Below are 16,756 nucleotides of genomic sequence, written 5' to 3' on the forward strand. Positions count from 1 at the left end.
CATGGCAATACCGTCACGTCATGGAGTAAGGCGACGATCTTTGAATCTTGAAAAAGAAGTTTCCCTTCTGACGCATGTACTGGGCACACACGATCTTTTTTTGACAAAAGAAATATTCAACATTTTCTATTGTTGCTTTGCAAACTGGTCATTGTGTGAAATAAACTTAACCTTTAAGAATTTTTTTTTAAGTTTGAAGAAGTAGTTAGAAGTAGTTAGAAAAATAAAGCTTTATCGAGATTAGCGGGTACAACAAAAAAAAAAACCGTATAGATTCATTTATTTTTTAAATATCATCAAGTTAAAACGTTAGTGCAGCAACTGTATCGAAAATAAGCTCTACTTCAAAGTTATATTTTTTTATATCTACGCATCACATGGCATTCTCAAAACACCATACTAATTAAAATACTCCACCAAGGCATATGAAATCGGGACCTCGTTTCCAATAAACCCTTAATTAATATGACTTCCAAAATTGGAAGAACTTTGTAATTAATTTAACAAACACCTTCCGGAGTCGAAACTCTTATTTATCTGAGGAACTTTAAGGGGAAACTTTATTTATTAATCTCGAACATTTAATGATTTCAGTTTAAAGTGATTTGAATTAAATTGAATACTTGTATTACTTATTATTTATTTTACAATGTAGTATTACATCTATGTACAGTTAAAAAACCTACCTATCCACTAATATTATAAATTCGAAAGTTTGTGAAATGGATGTATGTGTATGTGTGTATGTTTGTTACTCGTTCACGCAAATACTACCGAATCGATTAGAATGAATTTAGCACAATAGACTAGACTAGAATAGACTTTAGACACAATAAACTTGGATTAACACATAGGATAGGTTTTATCCCGGAAACCACACGGGAACGGGTTTTTTATTTGAAAACGCGGGCGAAGCCGCGGGTAGAAAGCTAGTATAGTATGCTCATGAATAAAATAAAACAAACAGACGATTTATATCTTACATGACTATTTTCCCACCAAAAATGTTTGTAACATTTTATAAGTATTTGTGATTTATTACGACTCATCGACACGTAAGCGACTTCCCGCTGAATATTAAATTTCAGATTTCTTGAATCGAAAGAGATTTATATAGGCTTTTACAGATTTGTTCAAAAAATAAAGATGGGCAATAAAAGGTTTGAAATTATGTTCTTGAATATAAAATTGTAATAAATATCTATAAAGAATTCATCGCCTGTTCATTTGGATGTTAAACCATCGTTTTACATTTTATTTCACAGTAACAGCACGTCCATACATTCGCATTTATATTATTTCTGCTCTATAATAATTCCAATTAAAAATCAAATGCAATTAAAACTATAGAGAAACAATCTTGACATAAAAAATCTTCTTTGCCTAAGGCACGAATAACTCGTTCGAATGTTGTGTCCAAAAAAGTACCTTTGACGAATTTGTAGTGAAAATCCAATTTCACTTTTTATTTGTCCTTTCTTTGACACGTGTATATTTGGTATGTCTCTCAGTTTATACGAAAGGCATTTAGATGTAGACACATGAATATTACATTAGATTCTTTATCTATTTAGCAGTAAATGTATCAGAAGAATATTTTTATTTCGTGAGCTAGATTGTACATGACTTTAGTACGATACGAGTTCAGTATTTTTAGTCAATCGATTGTTTTTCTTTGCACATTGTAAAAAAATCATACAAGTTACTATAAAAAAGTATATATATTATAGGTAGGAGTAAATCAACACAATATATTTTTCCACTCTAGACAACAATAGAGGTTGCGGCTTGTTGATTTTAAAATCAATTATATTCACTTAAATTTCTCAATAATAATTTCTGAGTCTACTAATTATGCGACTGTTCGTAGTTTTTTGTTATTATCTACCTATAAAAAATCTCGACTTTATATAAAACTTATTACAATTCAAACATTTTGAATAATTCATATATCGTAAAAGCCTATCAAGGCAATTGCTTTGTGTTCAATAAAATGACTTATTTTACATAGAAAAGCTACGTTATTACTACATTAAGACGCAATTTCGTATAGTAATGGAATTTACATGTATATTAGTAACTATAATACCATTGTGTTCAGAATGTATGGAATGTTCCAGGTTATGAAATATGTGATAATACATAACGGTTAAAATAAACATATATTACTGCACACTTATGAATGATAAGTTTCAATAATATTTTAAATTTATTACAATAATATTTTAAACACTGATTTATACTAATATAATTAAGCTGAAGAGTTTGTTTGTTTGAACGCGCTAATCTCGGGAACTACTGGTCCGATTTGAAAAATTATTTCGGTGTTAGATAGCCCATTCATCGAGGATATAATTATTATCTCGCTAAGACCAACAGGAGCGGAGCACTGCGGGTAAAACCGCAGAGCACAGCTAGTAATTACTAAAGTTAAATAGTTCAAACATTCCTTTTTAAGTTTTATTTTAATTATAATTGAGTGGAATTTCATTTCAAGTTATAATTACCATGAATTTAATTAGAAACGTCGAAAACAATAATTGTACCTTCTTCAATTCATAAGTTTCGTAATTTTCAATAATATTTGGTAATCGAATTCTCATTCCAGATCATTAAATTAATTTTACGATTAATGAAATAAATATTATTACTGTTTTATGGCAAAATTAGTGAAATGAAAAGTACCAGGCGCCCATAGAATGCAAGAAGCTAATATAAAAGCCACTTTGTAATTAGGCTAATCGAGCGAACAATGTTCGTAGCATCCGACGTAGGCTCGTAGCTTAAGCGTTGACGTAGAGTGCTACGAAATGTCCGTTGAATCATGCCTTTGTGCAATACACGCTGTTAAATAACTAGGCAGAAAATTGCTCTTGAATATCGTAAAAAAGTGGAAAGTGAAATATATTTTTGGATGGACAGACAGTCGAATAACAAAGTGATCCTATATGGGTTCATTTTTTTTTCTTTTTAGGTTTGGAAATCTTAAAATATATAGTAGTAAATTATATATGTTTAATAATGACCGTTACGATTAAGAAATATATAGGTAATTCCTCAGTTTTTGTATTATGCATACATTTATATTTTCTGCCAGAAAATCGTATTACAATACATTAGAGATTAAATGATATGGTATAACATTTTATTTAATTTATGAACGATAAAAATCAAAATTAGTAGCTATTGCCTTTTTATAATACCTATGGCACAGAATACATAATACAGAATACTAAACGCTACCTATGGTAAAAAAAACGAATGCCATTTATTATGACATCGTGATGACGCTCTATTTGCGAGAATGATCAATTCCCAAAAACCGCAAACATGTGGCGAAGAACGACCTAAATCACATATTTGTTTCCCTGATTGATTTCCTTCATTCACGACGAGCTTTGGAACTTTAACTTCTAACTTTTCCAATCTATTTGCGTATGAACGATTTAGATAATGAATATCCATTAATTGTACTTGAATTTCCTTCTGATTTTTGTATGTATGATTAATTTGAGGCATTATTTTTTCTCGAGCTTCTGATTATCTTCAGTAATTTTATGTGTATTGTACATCAATACAAATCGTATTTAAATAAATAAATAAATCTTTATTTGAATTTATAGGTACACTAGGGGTCCGCCCCGGCTTTGCCCGTGGTACATATTTCGCAATAAAAGGTAGCCTATGTTCTTTCTCAGGGTCTAAAGATTGTCTGTGCAAAATTTCATCAAAATCGGTTGAGAGATTTAAGCGGGAAAGCGTAACAGACAGACAGACATAGTTACTTTCGCATTTATAATATTAGTAGGGATTATTTTTGTCACATTGGATTGAGGTTCAGGCCCCCTTACTAGGTATATCTTTTTTCATTTTGTATTAAGTACAAGTCTTGCTATTAACTACATTTATCTTGAAAATGTTATCTTAGTGTGTTCATACGACTCTAGTCAAAAATAAATAACATAACATACAAATCGTGTTAATATGTACCGGTCACTTTATTCAAGTCCATAACTAACTATAACGTCTTTACTCACTAAATATACGATAACATAAATTGAAGGGAATAATGAAATTTCAATGCAATATAATAGACGCCTTACAACTACGTGTTAACTAAGTTAAGCACCGTTTATGGCATGCATAAGTTAGTTACCGGCTTTCAGAGTAAAGGCTATGAGTAAACGCCGAATTTACAAGAACATTTGCTTTGAAATATGTGTTAAAGTTTAGATAATGTCTTAAAAATATTAGTGGTATTGATAATTTACTGAATATTTCGTTTTATAGCATCGAATGCTTTATAAAGAAGATTTTTTAAATAGAAAAAAGTCAATCATGAGACGAGATACAGAATTTAAAATAAATGTGTGCGTGTACTAGAGTACACACGTAAGAAGTGAAACTTCTTTATGTCCTTATTTTTCAAAAAATAATTTACTATATAGATACAATATTAAAGAAATACGTTAGTCACACGCTCGTCGCTACCTACTTAAATATTTACACCGGCCGCTGCTGCAACTCGCTCGCTTCGCTCGCTCGGCTCGTGCGGTAGTTCAAAAGTTAACCTAAGATGCTCGTCGCTTCGCTCCTCGCTACCTATTTACATATTTACACCGGCTGCTGCTGCAACTCGCTCGCTCGGCTCGTGCGGTAGTTCAAAAGTTAACCTAAGATGCTCGTCGCTTCGCTCCTCGCTACCTATTTAAATATTTACACCGGCCGCTGCTGCAACTCGCTCGCTTCGCTCGCTCGGCTCGTGCGGTAGTTCAAAAGTTAACCTAAGATGCTCGTCGCTTCGCTCCTCGCTACCTATTTGAATATTTACGCCGGCCACTGCCGTTTTCAGCTTATAAAGGATTTCGACTTAGGCGGATTTTGATTGGACAGAGAGTTTGAGGTTTATTCTTATAAATTTTGAATTCATAAAATTATAATTGAACACCTGACACCAATCAAGCAAACACGTGTTTACGTGAGTCATAGATTTATTATCGTATACTCCTAAAATGTTTTCTAAGAAACAATAGTGTACTTACATTGTCGGCACGTTCTTAAAGTCGGTAACTTATTTTTGTTCGAACAATAGAGCTAATAAATTCCTAATGATCAAGTTGTAAAGGTTGTAAAATAAAAAATATTCTATATTAAAACGTATATAATATAATATGTGCGTCATTAATTTCTGACTGTTTCGAAATTTGGTGCAAAATAAAATAGTGTGTAAATAAAATTTGTAAAAAATCAATAAAATAAAACAATTGAGTAAAGATCTATAGGCATATTATGTATGTATTTATACAAGATATGTATATTATATATTTATACAGGGAACTTCTCAACGTGTTATCTATGAAATTATACTTTTACTCAATTGTTTAATTTTATTTACACACTGTTTTATTTTGCACCAAATCTCGAAACAGTCAGAAATTAATGACGCACATAGTACATAATATATACATATTAAGACAGAGGTTAAGCTTAAATAACTTGAAAAATAAATAACATGATCACGCCCACGTGTTGGTGTTTTAAAAAATTCAATCAAAAACTGAGGTTAACTTTAAATACAATTTTAGAAAAATAATATAAAAAATGAATATATAAAAAATGATAAGAAAAAAAATGTCACGAGTACGGCGTAACGCAAAAATGTAACGCGCGCGGCGTAACGCAAAAAATGTAACGCGCGCGGCGTAACGCAAAAAATGTCTCACAAAATTTTTGTCCACCCCCGATAAAGAAGTTTCACTTCAAAAATTTACTATATGGATAATGGAACTTTACAGAAATACGTCGAATCACGCGTGCGGTAAGAATAAGAAAAAGATGGCGCGTAACGGAAAAATGTCACGCGTAACGAAAAAATGTTACACTAAATTTTTTTCCAACCCCGATAAAGAAGTTTCACTTCAATAATCTCAGTATTAGTAATGCCTTGTGAATGTTTATTAACAAACTTAATTCATAATGTTTAGGCAGAGATTAGTGACTTTGAATATTGTTCTAAAAGTAAGTTCTATAGAATAATTATTTAAATGGAATGGAAAAAATAAGGAAACTAAATTCATAACTGATGAATAATAATTTATGTATGTGAGTGTCAACTTTGATTTTTTTACGTATCGTATGCCTATGGTTTTAAAAAAGATGAACGGTTAAAAAATAATTTCTTCATTTTCATTACCTTACATAAACTCCAAAACATATTTCTATAGTATTGTAACATGTTTGTATAACTACTTTTGGATATAATAATTATTAATTATATTACTCTATACAAGTCAAGTAAAAGCTATTGGAAGCCACACCTCTGTAACGTTGTTATTTTTTGTTGAGGAAGTTTATTACTTACAGAAAAATTATCTTCTGTTTTCTTTTTATAATAAGCCAATTTTTTTTATTAAATACAGAGAATATGCATTACCTTTCCGATGAAGCTTCGGAGCTTACATTTTTTTATGTATCATCGAATTTGTTTTTTATCTTATTCAATGTGAGTGTTTTTTATCTCTTATAATTACTAATAATTATCACAAAAGTAACTTATCACATTATAACCAGAAAATAGATGTCTCTTCGTTTCTCTTTTTCCTGTTTTTGGAACGAAGTTCCTTAGCGAGCGTTGCGAAATAGGGCTAGACAGAAAAAATTAAGACAAAAAGTTTTAATGAAACTTTTTGCTAGTTGTAAGCGTGCGCGTGTTTTTCTGTCTATCTCTCTCTCTAATAGAAATTAAGTCAGATATTTTAGTAACTTCGTTCCATCTGGGTGTCCCTTGACACCTCTCATTTTTTTTTAATTTGTCCTTTTCAAAATCGAGAGCTTTTTAAACTTTACCTATTAGGGCAATCCTTAGCGGCCACCACAGCAAAACATGTCAACAGATTAATCGACCATAAACTTGGCAGGATTAATTAGACTGACGAACAGAATAAAGTACATCTGCCAATCGTTTTTGCGTGATTGATTGCGTCGACCTTTCCGACTCATGGGTCTTCAATATCTATTAGATTTTGGATCCGACCTTTAACCATAATGCGTTTATTTTAGAGTGAATGCGGTGGAATTATTTTTAAGGGTGGATGTAGGCTTTAACAATGGGATTAAATTTAATGGATTTAACCATATCTGGTGTGATTTTTTACGGTTTTAATCAATTTACATATAAATAAAGGAAGTAATGTGTGCTTAATATGTGCCTACTTTGATTGAATTAATAACATCAGGTTTTTGATAACAAAATATCGAGATAATAATAAAATTATTATCTATTGTACTGTTTCTAAAAATAAAAATTAAATGTTGAAGGAAGAAACAGGAATTTTTATATACCTTAATTAACGAAATATTTTTCATAAATCCAACTTATAATAAATATAAAAATATTTTAACGATTACTTCCATTAATAAATGTAATGAGCATTTTGTCTATGAAAACATAATCTTAAACAATAGGTCACGTGCTGGTAGCAAAGCTGGGCGGGTTGCTTATTATGGGTGTACACATAGAGTTTTAAAAATTCATCTATTTGAAAAAAACTGCGTTTGGAATTTTATAAGTAGGTGTTTTTTACGTACTTAGCGTATGCAAAACTATAACCTCCTTTGAGCTTAGTATACCAACAGTTGTATAAATGTTCTCAGGAAATGCATACAAACAGTGTGATAATGAGCTTTTACTAAATCAGGCACACTTCTTGAACTCTATATCTTCTCTTGTATCGGCTTTTCGGTAATATTTCAAAAGAAAAATAATTATCTGTTCTAAGTTTAATATTTTACAGCATATTCAAAAGCAAAATGATGTCGATAAAAACATTTCAGGTAGTTCGAGAAGTGTGCCTGATTTAGTAAAAGCTAATTTTCAGACTGTTTGTATGCATTTCCTGAGAACATTTACTATGGTGGTGTTTATTTTTTTTACACCACATGAAAGTAGAGATTTCAATGAATAAAAGGCACCCCAAGTTTTTGAAAAAAGCTGATATTTTGACGGGTGACTTTTCGATTGAAAATTAGGTTGTTTTTTTGGTATTAATTCAAAATAAGGCGAAAAAATAAATATTTTCAATCAAATAAATTACAGTGTATTTGGGACATAATAAAGTAAGTTTCCACCAAATTTCGTAGAAAAAAAATAAATTTTGATTTAGATAGAAATAAAAGACCAAAAACTTGGTTTTTTGAATTTTTCACCTAAATTTTGAGGTTATGTGAAAAAATTGTGAATATAAAAGTTGTAGAACTTTTAATTACCTACAACTTTGCCATTGAACTTTTTTCTATAGGACTTGTAGTTTTGTCGGAAATCGAGAGAAACCATTTTTTTCTCTTAAAAGCTCCCCCCTCCCGCTTCCCGAACTCGGATTGACCGTAATTTATTTTTCCTTACATTTTTATCATATTCCCCTCCTTTTCTAATGGGTTTCATCCGACTGCGATTTTTTTTTGTTTCAAAAATTATCTACTCTAGTCTATATGCGCTAGTGTCTATTTTATCATGAAAATGGATGTCCCCATTTAATTTGTCTGAAAAACTTTTCTTATCATAGGTAATTGGATATTTTTGAAGTGAAACTTCTTTATCGGGGTTGGACAAAAATTTAGTGTAACATTTTTGCGTTACGCCGTACGCGTGACATTTTTGCGTTACGCCGTACGCGTGACATTTTTGCGTTACGCCATACTCGTGACATTTTTAAGGTCATAAAGAAGTTTCACTTCTTACGTGTGTACTCTACACGCATACATTTTTTTATGTATAGTCTCACTATTTGGTCTGATTTTTTGGTTTTAAAAATATGTACTAATGTCCACTATCGACATGTTTTGTTTATCGATACTTTCCGCACTAGTCGATAAATGCCAACGATGTAAGTTTTTCGTAAACGTAAAGTCAGATTGAAATAATTTCTCGTAAATGTTAAGAATTGTTATAATTCCAACGGAATATCATTGTAATGGCATAAAGCTACGTAAAAATTAATAATTGCCATTTTTAGACGCCTCCAATACGTTTCTAATTTAATGGTGACGCCATTACAAGTTTGTCTCTTGAGAATAACTATCAGTGTCATACGAATCATCATTCGCCGAGCCGAGTATAGTCTGTATTATTTTGGCTACTTTACAGGTTATCGCGAGTGAAGCCGCGACTCATTCATATATTAGCTAGTGAAATGATAACTCAGACAAAAATAACAAACTACGCAATCCGCGTACGTTATATCACTTTATTTTGATACCGCGAATATAATATTTATATTTGGGGGCGTGGTCTTTATTTTTGGACAACATTTTCTTTGGTACGGATCCAAATCATATTCAATCGTTTTATAGCAATGGAAAGTGACGCGCACTTGTAGATTAATGTTGTTATTTTCGCCTATGAAGTGTGTTGGCTGGCAGATATCGCTCAATAGCGATAAGGCTGTGTGTGAATTGTTATTATTTTGTATAGTATTATTAGTTTGCTTTAAATAAGACTATACATAAAAATACAGTGTTAACTTGAAGCTATATCAATTATTGATAATTAAGTCAGATCATTTGCATCAAAATTTGTTTTGTATTCATAGTACCTTAGACCTTTTACAACTCTACGCGTTAAAACAATCAATTTATTAAAATTTCAAACTTGAGCTTTAGTTATCATAAAAAATCCTTTCATAAATAAAATAACGATAAATACCTGACAATTTTATCACAACTCAATATCTTTCTCCAGTCAATTAAAATCGAAAAAGGTAAATTAACCTTTGGACCTTATCTGAATCAGATTAGGCAGTTAAAGGGCTAGGTGTCGGGGTGGCCAATCAAACAAAATGACTGAAGGAATAAAGGGGCAATTTTTACATGCAACCTTATTTACGGAAGTTTTTATTTTTACCCATAATATGATTTAGCTATTTATTGAAATATGTAGTTTAAAATTTCGCCCACTACCTACTATTATAGTTTATATGAAGTTGTAGTTTAAATAAAAAAAAAAACTGTAATTTACCAAAATTGGAAGGAATTCTAACGCCTGTAACACAGTATAAAACTAAAAAAGGCTTAAGTTTCTCCAATTATATCCTTTGTAACATTTTAACAATTCAATCAAGATTTTAAAATTTATTATTATTAATTAAAAAAACGAAATTCAGAATGAAGAAAAATATAATATTATGTCAGAGTTCGTAAAATATTTTAAAGCTCCTATTTCTTATTGGAATAACTTGCCGACATTTTAAACTCGCAAATTCTTACGTGTAGCGGAAATATCAAATTTAGTCTTTTGCGATTTTTCAAATCTATTTTGGGATATTATGTACTTGGCTTAACTTTAAAATAGGTAACTATATCATATTTTTTCTTGCGAAACAGTGCATTCAAGGATAAGGTATAAGATAAACAAGAATTTGTATATGAACATGAACTAATTTATTGGCATCTCAAGATAATTTTGGAGAAAGTAATGTTCATATTCGAGACACTCATAATGTTACACAAAAAATATTAAGTGTGAAGATTCATATTGATCAAATGCTTCTTAACCTAGTCTTACGAATCATCAGGAAATTCGGAATACCTGTAACAAAAAAAATGATGATTACAAATTAAATTCTAAGCAGTGTGTGTGTGAAGTCCCGTGTCCCCGTAGTGGGGTAAGGGGCAGATGTATTATGCATGCATCTGTTTCACTGATCGATTTTCTTTAGGGACAAGTAGGTGATCAGCATTCTGTGTCCTACCAGACCGAGACATTTTTTTTTTCGTCTCCACCGGGAATCGAACCCAGGACCCCTCGGTTCTACGCTCACGCGTCAACCATTGTACCAAGGAGGCGGTCGAATTCTAAGCAGTACAAGGTAATAAATAGGTAGGTAGGTAAATTTCTCCAAAATGTACATAAAACCGAAACTTTTAAATCATAGATAAATAAAATCAAGTAAAATAACAAAAAAACGCTTATCGCATTATTGCAATTGACACATAAACGAGGTTTAACAAAACAATTGAATAATTATATTAAGCTTTACAAAGGCATCGAATACATTTGTAATAAAAGCATTTGTGAATCGTCGAATGGCTGCGATAATATTTATTAAATCCAATGAATGCTATTGTATCGGTATTAACGATTGAAATATATTATATACTTCTGTACAGATTGTTTGAGTAAATAACTGCGTATACATATTTTGTAAAAATGCTTTTAAGTGCTCCTATTAATAATCATATAAACTTTAAATGAGCTTTAAAAGAGTAACTATTCTTAACTATATACTATATAACTTCTTGCCGGTTCTTCTCCATTGATACTGCTTTCCGAATCGGTGGTAAATGTAAAAAATAAAATGTGTGCGTGTACTAGAGTACACACGTAAGAAGTGAAACTTCTTTATGTCCTTATTTTTCAAAAAATAATTTACTATATACAATATTAAAGAAATACGTTAGTCACACGCTCGTCGCTACCTACTTAAATATTTACACCGGCCGCTGCTGCAACTCGCTCGCTTCGCTCGCTCGGCTCGTGCGGTAGTTCAAAAGTTAACCTAAGATGCTCGTTGCTTCGCTCCTCGCTACCTATTTACATATTTACACCGGCTGCTGCTGCAACTCGCTCGCTTCGCTCGCTCGGCTCGTGCGGTAGTTCAAAAGTTAACCTAAGATGCTCGTCGCTTCGCTCCTCGCTACCTATTTGAATATTTACGCCGGCCACTGCCGCGACTCGCTCGCTTCGCTCGCTTGGCTCGTGCGGTAGTTCAAAAGTTAACCTAAGATGCTCGTCGCTTCGCTCCTCGCTACTTACCTATTTAAATATTTACACTGGCCGCTGCTGCAACTCGCTCGCTTCGCTCGCTCGGCTCGTGCGGTAGTTCAAAAGTTAACCTAAGATGCTCGTCGCTTCGCTCCTCGCTACCTATTTGAATATTTACGCCGGCCACTGCCGTTTTCAGCTTATTAAGGATTTCGACTTAGGCGGATTTTGATTGGACAGAGAGTTTGAGGTTTATTCTTATAAATTTTGAATTCATAAAATTATAATTGAACACCTGACACCAATCAAGCAAACACGTGTTTACGTGAGTCATAGATTTATTATCGTATACTCCTAAAATGTTTTCTAAGAAACAATAGTGTACTTACATTGTCGGCACGTTCTTAAAGTCGGTAACTTATTTTTGTTCGAACAATAGAGGTAATAAATTCCTAATGATCAAGTTGTAAAGGTTGTAAAATAAAAAATATTCTATATTAAAACGTATACAGGGTGTCACGGACTTCCTATCGTATGCTTAATGGAGCTTATAGTGTTTAACCTTCTGATGTTGTAAAAAATATTTATAAAATCCGGTCGTGCAGGAAAAATTATCTCAAAACTTTTCAATAAACTTCGTGTTCGTAACCCTAACTACGCGGATCATACACGCGAGCGTTATACATAATCGGTCATTGACCTCGAACGCTATGCTTAACCTCGAACCTCGAAAATAAATACCTACTGTTTGGATAATATTTTTTAGAGTATACGAGACAAATACACAAGTACACTATCGTTTATTTATACAAATAAAAAAAAACGAAAAATTACTTAGTTCCATCGCCTTCTGACCGCACCCTTTTAATATTGAATCATTTTTAATCTTTACTTAATTTTTTTATTGAGATACATGCGTATCAATTATTTTTGTACAATGATATTGAAATAAGGTACATAGTACATACCAACTTGTAGAAATTTCAGCAAACATGCAGTAGGTACCTATCACACACTTCACTTCACAACATACTAAAACATTTATTCTTCTAGAAGCACTTTTGAATTGTCATAACATAGTTTTACCAATTAGGTACCTCCGAACCGAACAAAAATACGCTCGAAAACAATTATAGGACGGTAAATTCCGCTGGTGATTGCTTCTCTTCCGTCTATGTACCTATCGCTGCCGATATAAATCTCGAGCTGCAGCGAGCTGATTACCATCCTCTGCACCCACACACATAATCATATTGTAATACTCCGCGTTCGTATAATACGACATTACCGACTCAGAAACTCACAGATGAAACACAGAAAACGCAAACGATAGCAACTTGACACCGAAAGATGAAACAAGCGACTAACAAAAATTTATTTAAAAATTTAAAATTACTTACAAACTTCAATAATAATACGAATAAACGTACAATGTGAGTTTAGGGATTCGTAGGGAAATGTTTGTAAAAATAGCTATAATAAGAATGATTTAGAATACTTACATAATCATATCTGTTCCTTTCAACTTTTGCTAGATGAAACTCAATAATTAAAATGTCCGTATTTATGCAAAATGGAACCACTCGACAAATTTCGTTTTTTGCTTTTATTGAAGAATACTCATCCAAAAGTGGTCTAAATTCTTATACAAACAAGAACCACATGATTTTTACGTTGGAAACAAGGTATACTAAAAGCAGAAAGGAACCACCAGCAACAACGAATAATACCATATTAAGCAAAACCGAACCACAGCACCACGGGACTGCTTTGTTCAAACAAATAAACGATATTACTATCATGTCATTTTATACAAAACAGATCCACACCTACTTGGTACCATTATACATTACACATATTTCTATTAATAACAATTATTTTTAATACACAAAATGGAACCAGGTTTCTGTGGTATGGTTATGCGTAAAATAAATACATAATTTAATTGTAATTTTTTATTGCAAAATAAAACCACAAGCATTCGGTTCTATTATGCATAAATAAATATTGTAAAACATTCTGAAACCCATCATCGCTATATGGAACCAAATGCCTTGACTTGTTACAATGCTTCTCATCTTTAAACAACGTATTTCATTACTTAAATAGCTCAAAGTGCAAAACTCCAATTTTTAAAGTAAAACGTCGAACATCTGTCAATATAGGTGACATTCAGCGAAGTAGTTCGAATACGTGACGGTGTTTTTTTCCTCCGCGAAGTAAGTTCTATTGTTTTTGTTAATTACCTTTAAAATTAAATGTGAAAATGTTTAGTAATAAATAAATAAGCAAGCAATGGGTAAGAAAAGCATTGGAGACGAACACCGAAGATAATAATGAAGATACAACGGGTAAGTAGTTTTATTTAATGCATTTAAGTACTTATTGAATCTGAGATGCAGGTACGCTTTATCCACTTTTGATTCATTCCCGATTGTGGTGTGATTTTAAGAAGATAGTTCATTAAGTAAGTACAAGAGGAATCCTCTGTGGATTTACGTATTTTAACGACAATGTCGTTGTTCACGAAGGCGCGGCGAGTCGAATTAAGAGATCATTTTGTTACGATTCATCTGTTATTGTGAGATGAAACTACTAAAGTCTAAACCCTGTTTTAAAAATAACTGACGATGATCTAGGTACCTACCTACTATTTTGGTAAAATACGTTTAGATGTATTTCTGATGCCGCTGTAACAACAAATACTAAAAAACAGAATAAAAAAAGACGTGTGGCACTCGGGGACTGCCGCGGTAAAGCTATTGCATAGCATGCCTTCAAGCCACACCTCCGAGCCCGTCGGAGTGAGGTTTTTTCGTTACGGAATTTCTCGATTCAGTCCCCGCGCTCAAGGCCCGCGATAGAAGCTATGCAATAGCTTAATAAATATTTAAGAAGCTCCCATACAATAAGCCGTGATTTTTTTGCCGTTTTTATAGATAATGGTACGGAACTCTTCGTTGCGCGAGTCCGACTCGCACTTAGCCAGTTTTTTGTACATGGCGCATGTACATACAACATACTTAGTCGTCTAGTAGGGACACGGCTTTATAAGAACTAATAATATTTTGCTGTCGCCATATACCTACGTATAAAAGCCACGCGGCTTTATTGTTTTAATTTAAAGCTTTTTTTCTTTTTATTACAGAAGATAACGAAGAACCTTATACGTCGCTGCCTCTGGAGAAGCTTTCTTCACCTTCTAGCGATATTCAGTCCATATTACATCTCATTCCACAAGATGCACAGTTTTTATAACGGTCTCATTAGTGATGATGCAATAGAAGACCACATAGATGGACTAGACACGGTGGATTTCGAAATCCAATTTGATGATAACGTCGAATAAACGTCCCATATAAGTATTATTTTATATATTTTATTAATGAAAGCTTTAATTACGATATTATAAATACATAGTTTCATTTATATCATTAAATCCCTGGGATGTGGTTCCTTTTTGTATAAGAGAAAACCTATCAATTGATAAATGTTAAAAGGAACCACATGCACATTTTCTTAATTATCTAGAAAGTTTAAGAATATTCAGAGCAAATTTATATACACATACTTAAATAAGTAATTTATCAATGAATTTAAATAAAATAAATTTTAATTTTACTTCATCTGACAGAGCTGCAAATGTTTTTGTAAATCCTTTAATATCTCAGAAGTGCGTTTTTGCTGGGTGGTTCCTTTTTGCTTAAATACGGACAAATATGGTGCCTAAATCTAGATTAGAGTATAAATAGCAACTTAAGGTACCTAAATACCTAAATCCATCAGTCCTCGGAATCACAGACACAATAGAAAATCTATTGTGTCGCGCCCCGATCGGGCCTTACGGTGGTCAATGGGTTAAATAATAATATTATTCCCAGCATAAAACTTAAAAATATCATTTCATGATAATTTCATATTAAATTATAATATGATTGTATTGTTTCATTTGTAGTTACAAAAGAAAATTGAAAGTAAATAATAAAAAGATAAGTAAAATAAAATATTAAATAAACAACGGAACCATATTTTTAAAAGGCGGCATTTCACAAACGGAAGGCGGCGTTACCTTTGCTAGGTGCACAAAGATACCGCCGCCGGCACGTGTAAGCGTCCGCGTATTTTAACCCTTAATCGGCCATGACTTCAAACAAGTTTATTTTAATACATCAGTACGGGGTTATATCGAGATTAAACAGTAAAATATTAAAAAGTAAAATATTGGGTGGTAGCTTATAGGTTTTTTTGGCGGTGGGATATTATTTCCCTATAACCATTAAAAGTAATGTTTTGTGGGAAATTATTTCCCATATCCATGAACGTACATGTGGGAAATAATCTCCCACTTTTGCCGCTTTTGCCCGCGCCTTTAGGTGCGTTCCTTAAATTTTACCGTATCTTTAAAAATACAAAAAATAATAATTAATTTGTGGGCAATGCCGAGGTGAGAAAATAATATCCCCATGGCTTATTAAGGGTTAATAATTGCACAAATTTTGTTAAATTGTTAGTGCTCCACCAAACGTCTTAGCGTAAGGGGCTGTGGGCTGTGATAGATCTGCGCGGGAGATTTGGGATCGTTCGTCGTAATTCGTATTTTGTGTTTATAATAATTAGTTAAAGTTATTAAAGCAGTGATTGTATAAATCCGTAAGATAATGTATTTAAGTAGTTACGAGATTATCTTATGTTACTTAGTTATTTTAAGATGTGATTGATATTTGGAGTAGTAGGTATTTAATACATTATGTAATATTTGTTTACCTTCGTCACTCATCATAAGTCATCATTGTGCAATATGTATTACGATCCTGTGATTCCTGTGCATTATAATCGGGTGAGTGTTTGCATTTTGAAACCGTTGATTTCTTCTAGTAAATATGACACCGTGTGCATGTAATTTTTGTTTACGACACATCTAATTACTAAAAATCATAAGTAAAACATACCTACTTTCTATTTCTTAAATCAAAGTATTAGGTATTATTCATTTTCACT

The 16,756-nt window shown here is 32.2% G+C and overlaps 1 protein-coding gene and 1 long non-coding RNA gene across 2 annotated transcripts in view; one reads left to right on the forward strand and one right to left on the reverse strand.

Annotated features, from left to right (window-relative positions):
* Rgk3 (Rad, Gem/Kir family member 3) overlaps nt 1-16,756 on the reverse strand; it is a 126,405-nt gene that overhangs the window by 67,033 nt on the left and 42,616 nt on the right. The gene's annotated exons all lie outside the window — the stretch shown is intronic.
* Nucleotides 13,309-15,108, forward strand: LOC149483793 (uncharacterized). The gene is made up of 2 exons (XR_016316352.1): nt 13,309-14,109; nt 14,907-15,108. It is a non-coding gene; the product is annotated as an uncharacterized LOC149483793 (long non-coding RNA).

This window comes from Colias philodice, chromosome 12, assembly GCF_061535455.1.
Source record: "Colias philodice isolate Cphi_HAF_F1 chromosome 12, ilColPhil1 Martin Lab GWU primary, whole genome shotgun sequence".
NCBI lineage: Eukaryota > Metazoa > Arthropoda > Insecta > Lepidoptera > Pieridae > Colias > Colias philodice.